Source organism: Caretta caretta, chromosome 23, assembly GCF_965140235.1.
Source record: "Caretta caretta isolate rCarCar2 chromosome 23, rCarCar1.hap1, whole genome shotgun sequence".
NCBI lineage: Eukaryota > Metazoa > Chordata > Testudines > Cheloniidae > Caretta > Caretta caretta.
In genome coordinates, this window is record NC_134228.1 from 8,707,662 (window position 1) to 8,722,985 (window position 15,324).

General features: G+C 47.9%; 1 protein-coding gene, 1 long non-coding RNA gene and 1 pseudogene across 3 annotated transcripts in view; all 3 read right to left on the reverse strand.

Moving 5' to 3' along the window:
- Positions 1–875: 875 nt before the first annotated feature.
- LOC125629400 (uncharacterized) lies at positions 876–5,556 on the reverse strand. Its single transcript, XR_007354413.2, has 5 exons — positions 4,845–5,556; positions 3,138–3,241; positions 1,726–1,805; positions 1,179–1,301; positions 876–967 (listed from the first exon to the last, which is right to left on the reverse strand). It is a non-coding gene; the product is annotated as an uncharacterized LOC125629400 (long non-coding RNA).
- A 4,257-nt stretch (positions 5,557–9,813) lies between these two features.
- Positions 9,814–11,682, reverse strand: LOC142069854 (E3 SUMO-protein ligase KIAA1586-like; annotated as a pseudogene).
- A 358-nt stretch (positions 11,683–12,040) lies between these two features.
- Positions 12,041–15,324, reverse strand: part of LOC125629399 (zinc finger protein 2-like) — a 44,710-nt gene continuing 41,426 nt past the window's right edge. For both annotated transcript variants that reach the window (XM_075122437.1, XM_075122435.1), the window contains exon 5: positions 12,041–14,331. The gene's annotated coding sequence lies outside the window, so the exon portion shown is untranslated. The remainder of the gene's footprint in view (positions 14,332–15,324) is intronic.

The window sequence follows — 15,324 nt, forward strand, 5'->3', positions numbered from 1 at the left end:
CCCCTCTATTCGACACTGGTGAGGCCTCATCTGGAGTACTGTGTCCAGTTTTGGGCCCCACACTTCAAGAAGGATGTGGAAACATTGGAAAGAGTCCAGCGGAGGGCGACAAAAATGATTAGGGGACTAGAATGCATGACTTTTGAGGAGAGGCTGAGGGAACTGGGGATGTTTAGTCTACGGAAGAGAAGAATGAGGGGGGAAATGATAGCTGCTTTCAACTACCTGAAAGGGGGTTCCAAAGAGGATGGATCTAGACTGTTGTCAGTGGTAGCAGATGACAGAACAAGGAGTAATGATCTCAAGTTGCAGTGGGGGAGATTTAGGTTGGATATTAGGAAAAACTTTTTCACTATGAGGGTGGTGAAACACTAGAATGCGTTACCTAGGGAGGTGGTGGAATCTCCTTCCTTAGAAGTTTTTAAGGTCAGGCTTGACAAAGCCCTGGCTGGGATGATTTAATTGGGGATTGGTCCTGCATTGAGCAGGGGGTTGGACTAGATGACCTCCTGAGGTCCCTTCCAACCCTGATATTCTATGATTCTATGATTCTGGGGTCCTCCTATTTTTCTAGGAATGAGCCTGTGACTCTTCTCTGAGGACCGTCTTCTGGATCCTACAGGAGGGGTTCAGACTCTCACTCCCCAAGCCAGCCAGGGGCCCTGTGGTTAGTGCTCAACAGAACCAGGCAGAGCTCTGGCTTGAAGTCCCAGCTCCTTCCTCTGTCCTTCCAGAAGAAAGGGCCTGACACTGCATTGCACTGACTGCCCTGACCAAGGACGGCCCACTGCTGGCCCAGCTAGGAAGACAGACTGGAAAATGGATCTGAGAGTTTAGGTAAAATTGCCCCCACCCCTCTCATCGGTCTAACCTCCAAGATGTAGTGGAGTCTGTCGGAGCCTGAGAACTCTGCCAGCAGATTCCGCAGCATGGCATCCAGGATGTCTGGCAAGACCCTATGCAGATCCTGCAAAGCAAGGGAGAGTCATGAGTCAGAGTAAGGGAAACTGGGGCTACACGTGCCACAGGATAGGAAGAGGGGGTCTCTGGGAAGCAGTGGTGAGACCCCCAAACACATATCCTGACCTCTCTCATTCACATCCCACTGCAGGCAATTAGCAAGGATTCGTGGCAGGATGACAACTAGCTCTTCAATCCATGACTTTAGCATGATCTACCTGGACTTGGGTGGCATCCTTCTCCGTGCCCAGCGTGAACACGGCAAGAAGGGCAGCGCGAAGGAGGTGGGTCTCCAGCTCCGGCTCCAGGGCAGGTGTCAGGGCAGGTGTCCAGGGCAGGTGCTGGCAAGAGAGAGTGGAGCAGGTATTAGACTGTGCAGTGCAGGGGTGGGAGTGGCACCAACAGGGACGTGAAACTGCAGGGAAATAGGCAGAGGTTGGAGAGAATGGCAACTGAGGCACCGAGCCAGGGAATGATAAGGCCAAGGTTTCCCAGACAGACAGTGGCAGGGCAGGAATAGCGCCTGTTCCCTGGACCCAGCTGCCCCTCCTGTATCTGATCCTGGGAGTCAGCCTCTCCCCAGAGCCATTGCACTGTTACTGGAGTGAAAAGAACAGCCAAGCCAGGAGAGAGGGAACCTTCCCGCCACCTCTGCCAGAGGAGTCACCCTTGGGAGGTGACCTGGGAGTGGGAGGGGCCGTGACTCCCAGCCCTGGGCCTGAGCAGCACCGGGGTTAGGGGAACCGGGCAAGAGGGTCTTGGTACCTGAGGTTGCCCACAGCAATCAGGGAGTTGGCCAGGACGGCGCCCGGTGGAGAGTCATCAGGAAGCTCCTCAATGAGCTCCTGTGAAACCCAAAGGAGACAAAGGAGCGTGTGAGATTCGGGCCTCACTGACACTTCCCAATGAGATTACACAGCCAGCACCCCACCCAGCCACTAGGATCTTCAACATTGGTGAGGCCTCATCTGGAGTACTGTGTCCAGTTTTGGGCCCCACACTTCAAGAAGGATGTGGATAAATTGGAGAGAGTCCAGCGAAGGGCAACAAAAATGATTAGGGGTCTAGAACACATGAGTTATGAGGAGAGGCTGAGGGAGCTGGGATTGTTTAGCCTGCAGAAGAGAAGAATGAGGGGGGATTTGATAGCTGCTTTCAACTACCTGAAAGGGGGTTCCAAAGAGGATGGCTCTAGACTGTTCTCAATGGTAGCAGATGACAGAACGAGGAGTAATGGTTTCAAGTTGCAGTGGGGGAGGTTTAGATTGGATATTAGGAAAAACTTTTTCACTAAGAGGGTGGTGAAACACTGGAATGCGTTACCTAGGGAGGTGGTAGAATCTCCTTCCTTAGAGGTTTTTAAGGTCAGGCTTGACAAAGCCCTGGCTGGGATGATTTAACTGGGAATTGGTCCTGCTTCGAGCAGGGGGTTGGACTAGATGACCTTCTGGGGTCCCTTCCAACCCTGATATTCTATGATTCTATGATTCTATGATCTCTCACACCTGCCTCCCGCTCCTCCGATTCCTGCCCACTATTTCTCCGGTCTCTTCACCCCAATCTTCAGCCCCAGCAATCCCTGCCCTCAGCTGCCCCTCCAGCACCAGCCATCCCCCAACCATCGGCCCGGAGAGACCCCTGCCCCTCCCATGTCTCTGTCCACCCTCCAGCTGCCAGGAGCCATGTGTCGCTCACTACAATCCTCTCCACCACAGCCACCTTGCAGTAGTGCGGCTCCAGCGTGTCCTGCCCTCTCTGGTGTGCAGTGAGACACACGGAGTAGATGGCGTGCAGGAACGTGAGCTGCTGGGCCTCATCCTGTGCCCATCAGGAGTGGCGTTAGGGGAGAGAGAGCCAGTTAGCCAGGGACCTCCCTGCCCCAGCCACACAAGCTGCAGGACTTAAGCCTGAATGGGAGATAGTGGGGACCCGCCCGTTGTCCAAATCACCCATGACTCTTACCCAAGCAGGGTCAGGAACTGGAACAGTGCCTGTGGGGGGAGGAGATCCCGGCTGGCGTGTGACAAACACCCCCACCTTGGGAGTCCCAGATCATGGAGGAGAAAGGTCCCCATTGGGGTGGTGGCTTATGAGGGCCAAGACCCTCTGCAGGGGGTTGGGATGCTGGGAAGGAGCAGGACAATCTCGGTTCCAGCACAGCTGGGGAACGTTTGTACCTTTTCTCGGCCCTGGAGCTGCTCTTGGATGTTTTTGAGAGCAGCCTCCTCTGTGACCATGTCCACCCGTTCCTCCTCCTCCTCCTCTGAGACCCTGGCAGTCCCTGCACCAGAGAGAGAAGGGGACAGGGTCACCCCTGCTGCCCCTCAGGGGAAGCACAGGGGCATGGCAGGGCAATGTGCCCCCTTCCCACCTCATGGACCTAGAGCAGATCGGCCCCACACTCCCCCCCTCAGTGATGCCTTCAGCCCCCAACTCCTTCAGGAGTCCATAGCAAAGAGACCCCCCACACACACACTGTCCTGGTCTCCCTGGGAGGTGCTCCCCACACCACCTTCCACCCAATGGAGCACCAATGACCAAAGTGGCAGCATCTTGTGTCACTGGGGTTCACGTGGCTCAGGCCAGACACCTGGGCTGGGGACCTGCCCCCCATAGGCAGGGGCCTGGGCCCAGAGTGTTCACAGCCCCCTCTTCACCCTGAGCCCAGCCTGGCTCCTCACCTGGAACAAAGCAAAAGCGTCCATTGGCCTGGCTGCTGCTCCAGTCCCAGGCGCTGCTGCTGTCCCATGGGGAGCGGGCTGAGCTGCTGGTGCTGGTGCTGGGACAGGGATCCTCCACCTCCACCTCCTGCCCTGGGGAGGCTGGAAGGACCTCAGTGGCTGGGCAGGGCGATGCCTCGTGCTGGGAATCAGGGCTGGGCTCCTGGGGCCGCTGCTGCCCACACAACAAGCCCCAGAGCCACCCTGCCCAGTTCCGCTCCTGGGCTGGGTCCTGCCTGCCCAGCCGCATCCTGGCCCAGCTCCGTTTTGGCCTGGCCACTGCCTCTGCCACCTCGGTGCCTGCACCAGGAGTGGGTTCCCTCTGCCAGAAGGCTGGGCATGTCCACCTCCTGGCCCGGCAGGGAGCTCCTTCCCCGCCAGCAGGGGCGGAGGGGCTGCTCTGCTCCTGGGGAAAATGGCAGCTGCTTCCCTCAGGCTCTGGGGCCACCTGCAGAGCCTTCTTCCTGAACACCCTCAGGAGCCTGGCCATCCTGGAACCGAGCGGGGCGTAGGCGTGAGTCTGGGGTCAAGGCAGCCTCTCACTAACCAGCCTTTTGGGCCCTGCCCCCCCCCAGGAGTGCAAGGAGTGCAAGCTACACACACTGGCAGGAGTTCATTGCATGATCTGTTCCCAGCTTTCCCTCTCGTCATTCCTGGTGCTGCAATAACTGGGGAGTCTCCTCCTCTCGAGCAGTGGGGTCAGTCACAAAGACCATCGGTCACTTTGGACAAGCGGCTCCCTCTTGCCAACCCAGGCCACACTCCCCTTGCCCCCTGCCCAGGCTAGAGAAGGAACAGAACCCAGGAGTCTGGACTTCTCCTGGGAAACCATTCCCCACTTCAAAGTCCCTAGGTATAGCAAAGTCAGGGCCCCCTCTTTTCCCATTGATTTCCATGCTCAGCAGCTCACAGGGTCTGGCCCAGCTCAGAGACTCTCAGCCTGGGGAACAGTCTCCCACAAGGGAAGGGCTGGGAGCCCCATTGCTGGGACCTTTCCAAACACACTGGAGATGGCTCTGGAGAAGCCACTCCCTGGTCTGAGAGCCAGGGGCTCCTGGGGGCTGTTTGCAAATCCAATCTCCTTTGGGAGAGATTCTCTGCCTCTCTTTCTGCCTCTCCCCAGACAGACAGGGAACGCCACAGAGGAACCCTAATGCCACTCACTTGCTCTAGGTGACGGAGCGATCAATGGCGGATGTTCAGTGTCGTCCCTCACTCTTCTCCTCACTCTCCAAGCCCAAGGCAGGCTGAAGAGGGTAGTGGTGACCTGAGGAGTTACCCTGCCCAGCCAGCAGACAGGGTGATGACACTGGGTGGTCGACTGGCTGTGAAAACAAGAGTCTGTCTTATTGCCAAGGGACGGAGAAACTCAGCCTGCAGCAGGGGGTGCAGAACACTGCCCTAGGGCGGAGGTGACAGCGCCTCCAGGATCCTGACATCCCAGCACTTTACACACCTTCCTGGAGCCTCCCAGCCCCCCTGGGCTGTAGGGACTGCGACCCCAACCCGGCTGATGAGAAACAGGCCTGGGGAGGGGAAGCTACTTGCTCAGGGTCACCCCAAGTGTCAGAGCCATGGATGGGACCCAGCAGTCCTTATTTCCTGGCCCCTTCACTAACCACTGCTGCACACTCCCTCCCAGAGCTGGCAATTATAACCAGGCCCTCATGTCCGTTCCCCCTGCCTTTGACAGGGACTGGACCAGGGGATTGGGAGTCAGGATTCCTGAGTTCCAGTGCTGGGTTTCCTATTGGTTCCATTGCTGGTTGTTTTCCTTTTCCTGTGGGACTTTGGGCAAGTTGCTTCCCACTCGATGACAGGTTTGAGAGTAGCAGCCGTGTTAGTCTGTATTCGCAAAAAGAAAAGGAGGACTTGTGGCACCTTAGAGACTAACCAATTTATTTGAGCATAAGCTTTCGTGAGCTACAGCTCACTTCATCGGATGCTGTAGCTCACAAAAGCTTATGCTCAAATAAATTTGTTAGTGTCTAAGGTGCCACAAGTCCTCCTTTTCTTTCCCCGTTCTATGGCTCTGTCCCCAGCAGTCAAATGGGGATTTAATACTTTCCGCTATTGGAAAGTGCTGGGAGAATTCCCCAGCAAAAGCTGCTCTGACAGTGCTAAGTAGTATCTGACCATTAAAGGTCAGAGCGCACTGCCCAGGAGGAGGAGTGTTTGGCTCTGGGGTTTCACTTCAGCCCAGTCTATAGAGAGGGGCCCAGCCATGGAGTTTGGCTCAAGAAGACCAATTCTCCAATTTGCTAAGGGCTTTTTGAATTCCAATCCTGTGCTCCAAAGTGCTTGGTGTCATTTGCAAATTTTGGAAGCGTACTCTCCGCTCCATTTTCCAAATCATTAATGAAAATATTGAATAGTACACAACTCTGGACTGATCCCTGCCAGACCCACTAAGTACACCCTCTCCGTTGGACAGCCAAACATGGAGAAGGGCTCTTGGAGTATGGGCTTTCAACCAGCTCTGCACCCACATTACACTAATTGCATCTAGACCACATTTCCCTAGTTTGCTTGTGAGAATGTCCTATGAGAAAAGGAGTACTTGTGGCACCTTAGAGACTAACCAATTTATTTGAGCATGAGCTTTCGTGAGCTACAGCTCACTTCATCTGATGAAGTGAGCTGTAGCTCACGAAAGCTCATGCTCAAATAAATTGGTTAGTCTCTAAGGTGCCACAAGTACTCCTTTTCTTTTTGCGAATACAGACTAACACGGCTGTTCCTCTGAAACCTGTCCTATGAGACTGTGTCAAAAGCCTTAGTAACACCAAGATAGATCACATCTACAGTTTACTCACCTCCACTAGGCTAAAGAAGGAAATAGGATTGGTTTGGAATGATTTGTTCTTGACAAATCCATGCTCACTAGTCCTAAGAACCAAATTATCCAGTAGGTGCTGACAAAGTGATTGTTTAATAATGTATTCCAGGATCTTTCCAGGGAGGCTAGCTAGTCTGTAAGTCCCAGGGTTCTCTTTATTCCACTTTTAAAGATAGGTCCTGTCTTGTAAATGGATGGGAAGATGTTCTTTTTCAGGGATCTCAGATGAGAACTGGGGCACAGCACCTGGTTTGTTAAGGCCACAAAACTGGAGGCAGGAACCTCTTCTCTCCTGCTGGCAAAGAACCCCAGGTACCTAAAAGACAGGGACTCACATCCCTGAGTAGGCTTTAAAAAAGGCAATGGTTAAAAAATTTGGCCCCAACCATTTCTTGTTTCCGCAGACTAGACATTTTAGCAAACTTTAGAATTCCTTGGTGCGAAACATCGTGAAACTCCCTTTTCTCCTTAACAGAGGGCTTTGATGCCCCTTATCTCACTCAGGCTCTTGACTGCTCAGAGTTCTAGAATTGTCCCTGTTCTCATTGGACAGATGGGGAGGAGCCTGAGGTACAGAGAAGGGAAGTGACCTACCCAAGGGCCTACACAGCAAGGCGGTGGCAGAGCCGGAAAGAGAAGCCATCAGTCCTGACTCCTGTTCTAACCGACAACAAACCCCCCAGAGCCAGGGATAGAGCCCAGGAATCGAGATGGTGGGGAAATTTCATTGAAACCGTTTCTGTCAGAAAATCCCATTCAGACTAAGCCAGTTTGTGTCTTGAAATCATAACAAGTGGGATGTTTTGTTGCAAAACAGAAGCATCCCCTCTTTGTCACAGTGTCTTAAATTGTCTTGTTGCACACAAAGAGGAGACACTTAAATCTCAAAAATTCGATAAGAAAATTCAAATAAAATAGACTATTTCAGCTATTCTATCATGTCATAATCTGATCTGAGTAAACGTGATAGGACACCTCATATTATGCACTACTCCTTGTGGCGCTCTCCAGTGGATCCCCATCTTCCACCCACCATGAGGTAGGTAGGAGTGGACCTTTATTATCTCTACTTGAAAGAGGGAGAAGCTCTTTTCCTTCCACAGGGAGGATGGATGAGAACACCACTTGCGCCTCATACTCCTTTATTCTCCTTCCCAGAGCCACGTAGTCTGCAGTGATCCACTCAAGGTCATTCTTGGCAGTATCATTGGTGCCCACGTGGAAAAGCAGGAAGGGGTAGCGGTCCGAGGGCTTGATGAGTCTCGGCAGACTCTTGGTCACTTCGCGAATCTTAGCCCCTGGCAAGCAGCAGACTTCTCTGTTTTCCCGGTCAGGGCGGCAGATAGATGACTCAGTCCCCCTGAGGAGAGAGTCCCCGACCACCACCACCCGCCTCCTTCTCTTGGGAGTGGTGGTCGTGGAACCCCCAACCTTAGGACAGTGCATCTCATGCCTTTCAACTGGTGGAGTCTCCTTCTGCTCCCTTCCCCCAGACGTATCATCTGGGCCACTCCCCGCAATGGTACCTGTGGAGAGAACATGAAAACGGTTACTTACCTGTATCTGCGTTTCTGGTACCTGGACGTTCCCCCTTCTTCTTCTGGAGGTCACATGTTGCCAGATTTCTTCACCGTCCTCCTGTCCACGCTGTGCAGCCTGCTCTGAATCTTCAGAACCTTGTGCCTGTAGAAGCATATCCTGACGCCTGTCCAGGAAATCTTCAGTTTCTCTTATGCAACGCAGGGTCGATACCTGTTGCTCCAGACCTTGAACCTTCTCTTCCAATATGGAGACCAGCTTGCACTTTGTACACACAAAGTCGCTTCTGTCCTCTGGAAGAAAGACAAACATAGCACATCCAGTTGCAGGTCACAACAGTTGAACACTTCCCATCCATATTACCTTCCTACTATGAGCTTCCTCAGGAGATGCAGTAATTACTCAGAGAAGTCGTTAGGGTGTAAGCCTCAGTGGGCTCACTCCAGGCGAACTCCCAGGCAAACTCCTGTTGTTTGCTGCTCTGCTGTCCGCCGCTGCTCAGCTGGTTCCCCGCCACTCAGCTGGTTCGCAGAGCGCTGGCTTTTTTAAACAGCCAGGCTCACTTGAAACAAAACACTCCCAACTCCCGCCCTTTTCAGCCAACCAATCAAGCACTCACTCAAACTTTCAAGCTGCCCTCACTACAAACACTCCGATCCTCTCACCAAACACACACTCAGATACCCAGATACTCACCAGCACAGATCCCAGGCAAACTCCTGCTGTTCGCTGCTCTGCTGTCCTCCGCTGCTCAGCTGGTTCCCCGCCGCTCAGCTGGTTCGTGGAGCGCCAGCTTTTTTAAACAGCCAGGCTCACCTGAAACAAAACACTCTCAACCATAGGATCCATAGGGAAGGAATGTTCTCTGAAGGAATCAACTGTTTCTCTCTTTGCCACATGAAATTTTGGATCCAAATGGTAAAGAATAATTGTTCACAATCTAACCATGGCATCCTTTGTGACTGTAATTAATGCCAATGAACTAGGGAGTGGTTCTAAAAACAGTTTTACCTGGGCCATAGTTCACCATAGTTTCCTTGTCTGGGGTGTAAACCAACAACTAGGTTCCTGCTATTTCTACCTGAGTTCTTGCCAAATTTTTGGCCTTGTTCAGGGTAAACTTACACTTCTCTGAAATAGAATCCTTTACCAAGCCACCCAAATGGTCAGCAGTGGTAGTGAGGAATGGCTTCTACAAACATTCCTGGTTTATTTCTTTAATTGGGTGGCACAGGTCTAAATTAGGAACTGGACACAGGCCTGGATCAGAAGGTCTAGAAGCTCCCAGAGGTGGAGTTTCTATTCAAAAATTGTTATTTTTCTGCAGCTATCTCATTCAACACATTTCATTTTATACACATTTACAGCAACTACAGAGGGTGAGTTCAAAAACACAACTCTTCTATTTCCTCCACATATGCATAGTTAGGGGCAGCATTCTCCAAATCATAGGATTAGCTAAGCGATATCTTCAGCAGTAACCTGCAGTAGGCCCAGAGCCACAACCTCTTTGGAAATGAAACATATGGGCATCTTGCCTAGTTCAAAGTCTGAAAAGAAGAAAATATAAAGAAGAGATGTATGAGTAAGCAAATGATAATAGTATTTAATAATGAAATGCCTAATAATGAAATATTCTTGTATTTTAAAATATTACATGTGAACTACTTAAGTTATTAAAAATAAAAAGTGTAATATATTCATGTTGAAGTATACAATGCAACAAGCAATATTTTAAAGAATATTTAAGTACATTATTACTAATTAGGTAGTAATTTCCAAATGGCTTCTTGATCTTCTCCATAATCTTTGGTGTTGGATACACGAACTCTGGTATCTAATGTGGATCGATGACTTCTCATCCATGCTTTAACATATGGTATTGGGTTCCAGGAACTTAGTGGTTTTCCCAACAAATTGATGGTCATAAAGCTTGAGATATGTGTAATTGTTCAATTCGCCCTTTTATTACTACAAATAATATTCATCAACGGAAAAGCTCTTTCTGCTTCTGCAGAACTAATTGCAATTGTGTTCATAATTTGCTTTGCTTTCTTTATTGTTTCCAGATCAGGAAGATGTTCTGATTGAATGTTATTCTCTACATAGTCACAAAAATCATTGAAATCGACTACAAATTTTATGAATTTGTTTAATTCATGCACTTTTTCTTCTCCTGATTTCCAAGGTAACCTGACTTCTTCAATATTCCATGAAGTGGGATCCATAACATTGAATATTCAACTATTTTAGGTGTATTACTAGAATGACCTAAATTATCTTCTTTATATTTAATGTGATTTTCGTTTAATAATCTTCCCTTCATTTTTTCAATAATACACTCTATTACTTTGTCTCGTGGCAGTGATTTAAACCTTACTTTACCTTCAAACTCTATGCATTTAAAAGCATCACTTTCTATCATTTCATTAATTTTATTTTCATGTATACCAAACTATCTTTTAATTGTATGAAAAAATCAATCATTCGTTTGATTAGCTTATCTGCCTTTGATAAACTCAATTGTCTCGCTTGCAGTGCATTTGATAATAATGCAAGTTCATCCAAAATGTCAATCATTAATGCCAAGTCTTTTAAAAATTCTTTGTTTTTCAATCTTTTTTCCAGGCCAGAAAATTTCTTATTTTTGGAAAAATAAATATAAAGATAAGCTCTCCAGACCGCTTTGACAGCTCTAAGGCTACAAGAAGCCAATCGAGGACCAAAAACACGGCCTATTTTGATTATTTCAATATATAGTTCTTCAGAAACTTGTTTAAGTTCAAACTGAGTCTTATTTGACTGATGAAAAATTGCATAAATCTTGTCCAAAAAAATCTTGAAATGGCTTATTTCATTGATATCATTTATAGCATCATCTAAAGCCAGTTGTAGCCGATGATTCAAACAATGCCAAATTATAATGTTTGGAAAATCTTGAATGAGTCTTGTAGCAGCTCCAGATTTATGTCCAAGCATGCTGCTCGCGCCATCAGAACAGAATCCGATTAAATTTTTCTTTAAATATTCTGTGTCAAATCCTGTATCGGTTAACATATTTCTCAAAGCATTATAAATATTTTCTGCTTTTGTTGATTCTAATTCCACTAAATCGAGAAAAATTGTTGGTGAAGAATCTTGTAATTCACATTTTATAAGAATTACAAGCACAGTTCTACTTGAAATTGTAGAAGCTTCATCAATAATAATAATACAAATCTTTGAATTGTTTTAAATGATTTTACTAAAAATTTGTTTTCTTATTAATTCAGCAATATGCTCTACGATTCTGATGGCCGAAAATCGAGAATGTAGGCAGTTCCCTAAATCAGTTTCATTCTTAATTTGTAGCTCTACTTCATCCTCCATATCTGACATTGGTCGGTTTCTTTTTACTAAGCTGTAAACTATGTTGAAATTTTTGCTGCTTATTGCAAGATTTTTTTCAGTAACTTTATCAATCACTGTAGTGAGAGGGTTTTTTTTAGATTCATTTAAAATATTTATAACTCTCAAATGAGAGCTTGATTCGAAATGTTCCTTCATTTTTTTTCTTAATGAAGCTTGCTGAACTTTTTTATCAGCTCCAGAGGCTTGAATAGTACACTTCTGCCATGCCGAAGAAATGTGTCAAGATTTTCCGCCAAGGACCCCCAAATGTGACGTATTTGCACAGTGGGGACAGCCACATTTTTTGCCTTCCATTATCAACCCATTATATTTCTTTTAAAAATATTGTGCCTGCTCGGAAGTCCAACCATCGGGTGCTACCTTTTCTCAATCATGTAAATCCTCTTCCATTGCAGACACATTTTCAGATGATTCAACATTTAAGATATTTTCATCACCAAAATTATTGTCGTCGGCGTTTTCAGTATTTAAATCATTATTTTCACAACGAGAACTTCTGACTAATGATTTTGTCCTTTTCGTGGAAAACCAGTCACTAATGCTTTTCTGGCGTTTCATTATGAAGGGTAAATAATATTGACTAGAAAACTTTAATCTTCGAATAACAGTCCAGTTAGTATTACACACCGAAATATCACATGCACTTAACTAGAAACCGACAGACCAACTATGACTCACTGGTCATGTTGAATTGTATAGAAAACAGTTGAGCAAGTGCACGAACGAGGCAAGTGCAACCCCTGTTAATAAAATAATAAACGAGACGTTTGTCTTGCGTCAGGACAAACTTGGATGCGACCGAGTCGCAGCCTGCGACGACATTACATGCGCACGCGCATAGCAACATAAATATTGACCTATCTGTTGTAGAAATGGCTCTTTAACTGCTAGAATTCCGTGTCCCTTTGCATTTGAAGTTTATTTTGTACACCGTATTAAACAAGTCTTCATTAATTTAAGGTTTCCCCCGTGCCAGTTATAAATTTACACTTAAATGAGCCCCTGATGCAACCCCAGAATGACAGCAGGCTAAGTGGGGGCCAATGGCCAGGACCCCGTCTGGCAAGGGGCCAGCGGCCGGAACCCCAGTCCGGCGGTGGGCTGAGAGGGATGGCGGACAAAACACTAGACAGGCAGCGGCTCACCCACCGCCGGTCTGGGGTTCCGGCCGCCGGCTCCTGCTAGCCAGGGTCCCGGCCACCGGCCCCGCTCAGTTCCGTTCACCCAGGCAGGCAGCGGGCTGAGTGGGGCCAGCGGACCCCAGCCGGCAGCAGCATGCCAGTAAAAATCGGCTCGCGTGCTGCCTTTGGCAGGCGTGCCGCAGGTTGCCGACCTCTGCCCTATTATTTTCTACACCATTTTATAAGATTAAGATTATTCATTTTAAGATCATTTTATAACATTTTTTTTCCTAACAATTTTTAACAACCGGTTCTAAAACTGCTTCAAAACTTAGCAGCCGGTTCCCACGGGTCCAGCTCACCACTGCCTATGACTACATCATATGATGCTTGGGAGGTGGAAGGTAGGATGTGAAGAAAATAAACTCCACATGCCTCTGACAGAAGGTAACACTGCTGTGGTGATGGGGAAGGCAGGGATCTCCTTCAGGTGTCACTGAGACTGAAACTACACTTTTCTTCCTGCCTCTGTTCCTGCTCTTTGTTATATTTTAAAAGATTTTAAATTATAAAAAGGGTATACAGAAGAATTGCTGTTCAGCTCCAGGCAGTGCAAGTGGGAATGAGACAACCCGTCCCAAGAGGGGAACTTGGTGACTCGAAAGCAATGGGAGGAACAGTAGAAATGAGATACGATGGGTTTCTTTAGACTAGGAAAATGATGGAGGTCATGAGGTCATGAGGAAACATGCTAGGTACCCCAGCCACTATAAATGGGCTATGCCTTTATTACAGGAAGTTGTGGGTTTTTACAACGGGATATCTAACTCAAACCAGCTACAGTTGCGGAAAATCCTTGTGGGGACCCATGTAGTTAGTTGAGGTCATCCTTATCTCTCCCACCTGTGGCTGATGGACATTCCTGGTAGGACTCATAGGACAAAGGAGTTGATAGAAAGGACCATGGGATTCACCCCAGGGAAGGGGAAGCTGCAAAAGGCAACAGTGGGCAAATTATCTGGGGGACCCGAGAGTGACACAAATGGTGCAAACAGCCTTAAAGGTCACTATGTGGCACTGAGCAAATGTACTGAAGCAAAACAATCTTTTGTCAGCTCTAGACAAGTTTTTGGGGTATTTATCTTCCTGATGGACTCTCTGCTGACAAAGAGCTGGGCTTTCATGGACGCTTTTCCCACACTAGAAGCACCTACATGTTCTCTGTCCTGTGTGGCTCTTCTGATATGCGATAAGGAGTAAGCGCAGAGGGAAGGTTTCACTGCATGCCCAGCATTCATAGGTGCTCATTCCTTGTGGATTTTCTGATGTGTAAAAAGGTTTGCGCTCGGACTGAAGGTTTTACAACATGCCCAGCATTCATAGGGGCTCTCTCCTGTGTGGAGTCTCTCCAGTCCAATAAGGCCATTGTGGCAACTGAAGGTTTCCCCGTACTCAATGCATGTGTTGTTTGTCTCTCCTCTGGGGATCCTCTGCTGGGCTGTGCTTTCCTTGAGGCCCTTTTGAGTTCCCTGACACTTACTGGATTTATCCACTTTCTCCCCTGCTTGGTTTCCCAGCTGTCTTCCTGGCCTGTGCTGACTTTCACAGGTCTTTCCCTGCCCATGACTCCTGGACACATTCCCTTTAGATCTTTGTGATAATGTTTTGTGTCATTCCACTTGCTCAGCATCTTCCTGCTGAGAATTCTGTTCTGCATCCTCGCTCACCATCCCATCACCTGCTGCGAAACAGAGAGAGAAAAGCCTCAGAAGCAGGGATGGAAAAGGGGAGAACCAAAATAAGGGAGGGATAGCTCAGTGGTTTGCGCATTGGCCTGCTAAACCCAGGGTTGTGAGGTCAATCCTTGAGGGGGCCATTTAGGGATCTGGGGCAAAAATTGGGGATTGGTCCTGCTTTGAGCAGGGCGTTGGACTAGATGACCTCCTGAGGTCCCTTCCAATCCTGATATTCTAAGAGCTTGAGAGCTGAGGAAATAAATCAGGAACTGATCTGAGAGCAAGAGGAAGACCCAGAAAAAACAATTAATAGGAAATGTGGAAATGGTGGAAGTGCTAAATGCCTTTTTTGTTTCAGTTTTCATGAAAGGAGTTTTCATGGAGGAGTTCTGTTGACATAGCACTGTCAAAGAGTTGGGTTGGTATAACTGTGTCACTCAGGGGTGTGGATATTTCACACTCCTGAGCAATGTAGTTATACTGATAACTGTAGTGTAGACCAGACCAGAGTGCCAATCTATAGAAACAAGAATAAGGACAATCCAGGGAATTACAGACAATCAGTTTAACTTCAGTACCTGGAAAGAAAATGGAGCAAATAATCAAGCAATCAATTTGCAAACACCTAGAAGATAATAAGGTGATAAGTAACAGTCAGCATGGATTTGTCAAGAACAGATCATGTCAAACCAATTTAATAGCTTTCCTTGACAGGGTAACAGGCCTTGTGGATGTGGGGAAAGCAGTAGCTGTGGTATATCTTGACTTTAATAAGGCTTTTGATATTGTTTTGCATGACCTTCTCATAAACAAACAAGGGAAATATAGCCTAGATGGAGCTACTATGAGGTGGGTGCATAACTGTTTAGAAAACTTTTTCCAGAGAGTAGATATGAGGGGTTCACAGTCAAGCCAGAAGGGCATATCTAGTGGGATCCTGCAGGGATCAGTCCTGGTTCTGGTTCTGTTCAGTATCTTCATCAATGGTTTAGATAATG